Here is a 1,964-nt window from a genome sequence, read left to right as displayed (position 1 = left end):
AATTTCCTCAAACTTTTCAGTAATTTTAACTTTCAATTCCTGGATAGTAAAAAGCTTTTCACAAAGGGTTCCCCAAAGAAAGAAATCTGCCAGTGTGAGGTCTGGGGGAGTGTGCAGGCCACTCAATCGGACCACTTTCCAGGAAAGTTTTATCAAGCCACTGACAAATTTTCAACCATAATGAGGTGGGGTGCTATCTTATATAACAGTGCCCTGGGCCAAAACAATGTTTGTAGTATATCCAGGTACTTCTCCCCAGTGACAGCTCCCTCAAAGTAAAAGAGGCTGGTTATTCCTAACAAAGATGTAGCTGCCCGAAATGTCACACCAGGTAAGTCCACTTCCCGATCACGCATCACTCTTGGATTCTCCTCAGCCTGGTAGGCACAATTATGTCTGTTAATTGTGCTATTGAGCTTGAAATGGACCTCGTCTGACCACCAGATGCTGCCCAGCATTGATGTGTCTCCGTCAAGTTTAGCCAAGATCTCTTGCAAAATTGAAGACAGCGGTCATCATCTCCATCATGAAGGGCATGAAATGTAAGGCTTCCATTTTTTTCTGCTGAAGGATATGCATAACGTTTGGCTCACTCCAATCTGTGCAGGTAAATGGTAAGTTGACTTTTGTGGAGCTCCTCACAGGTTCTGATGATATTCAGACATCGTTTCATTTGTAGCCATTTTTGGACAACCAGACCTTTTTTTTTTTGTTACAATGGCTACTGATCCTGTTGTTTCAAGTTTCTTGACAATTTAAAGGGTTTCTTCCTTGTGGTGAGTTAAAATCAACGATTGGTTTCCATTGCATTTGTTGTGAAGTTTCACAGCTGCATTGATTTATTGAAAGTGAATTCATGGGTCAGCTTGATGTAAATTTAACTTTCAAAACTGTCAATAAATAACCTGCAAAACGAGACTGAAAAACAATATCACCATCTTGTTTACCTGAATTTGCAGGGCAGCCAAGTGCACCTGTCCTCCTTTCCTGCAACTACTTGATAGCACTAGATTGACGACCGATCCTTCATTCCCCTGCTATATAAATTATCTTCCTGTTTATGTATAGTTCAATTCATTTCACTTTGTTGCACTTCATTTCTGCTTTCTAATTCGCTACTGCACCCATTAAAGCTTTCCTGTCTAGAATACATTTCTTCTCGTTGCAAGAGGTCAGGTTGAGGTTAAAGAGTATAAACAACAGGCTATATATATAATCCAGGTTTTAAAACTCAGTAATAACCTGCAAAAGACAGAAAGAAACCACTGACTTCCCAGAAAATGGGTGCCGCTTTTGATTCGACCTCAAAATGGTCCTTCCCAAGCCCTAAGTTCACAAAATCAGTTTCTTGGATTCTGTGTCAAATATAGACTGCCCCTGGACAAGATTCAAATCCATCACAAGATTACTCATTTTTGACAGCTGAGTGGGCAGGAGCAACATGAAACAAAAAACAATGCATTGCCCACTCCACAAATAGAAAAAAAACCACAATCTTATAGCACACCACCTGAACAACAATGACAAAAATAATAATCCTTTCTACTGGAAGAGCAAGGCCTCAAATTTGGGAGAAGGGATCAAGTCAATTACATCAACCTCAGTGCATAACTGGTACTTTTTTAATCAACCTCGAAAGGATGAAAGGCAAAGTCAACCACGGCGGAATTTGAGCTCAGAACGTAGCAACAGACAAAATACTGCTAAGCATTTCTCTTGGTGTGCTAACGATTCTGCCAGCTTACCGCCTTAATAATCATCATCATCATCATCATCGTTTAACGTCCGCTTTCCATGCTGGCATGGGTTGGACGATTTGACTGAGGACTGGTGAAACCGGATGGCAACACCAGGCTCCAGTCTGATTTGGCAGAGTTTCTACAGCTGGATGCCCTTCCTAACGCCAACCACTCAGAGAGTGTAGTGGGTGCTTTTACGTGTCACCTGCACGAAAACGGCCACGC

The 1,964-nt window shown here is 41.6% G+C and overlaps 1 protein-coding gene across 1 annotated transcript in view; it reads right to left on the bottom strand.

Annotated features, from left to right (window-relative positions):
* LOC106873543 (retinoid-inducible serine carboxypeptidase) overlaps window positions 1–1,964 on the bottom strand; it is a 41,074-nt gene that overhangs the window by 6,834 nt on the left and 32,276 nt on the right. The window lies entirely within an intron of this gene.

This window comes from Octopus bimaculoides, chromosome 6 (genome assembly GCF_001194135.2).
Source record: "Octopus bimaculoides isolate UCB-OBI-ISO-001 chromosome 6, ASM119413v2, whole genome shotgun sequence".
Classification (NCBI taxonomy): domain Eukaryota; kingdom Metazoa; phylum Mollusca; class Cephalopoda; order Octopoda; family Octopodidae; genus Octopus; species Octopus bimaculoides.
Note: the sequence above shows the minus strand (reverse complement) of the source record. Positions and strands in the feature narration are given on the sequence as shown.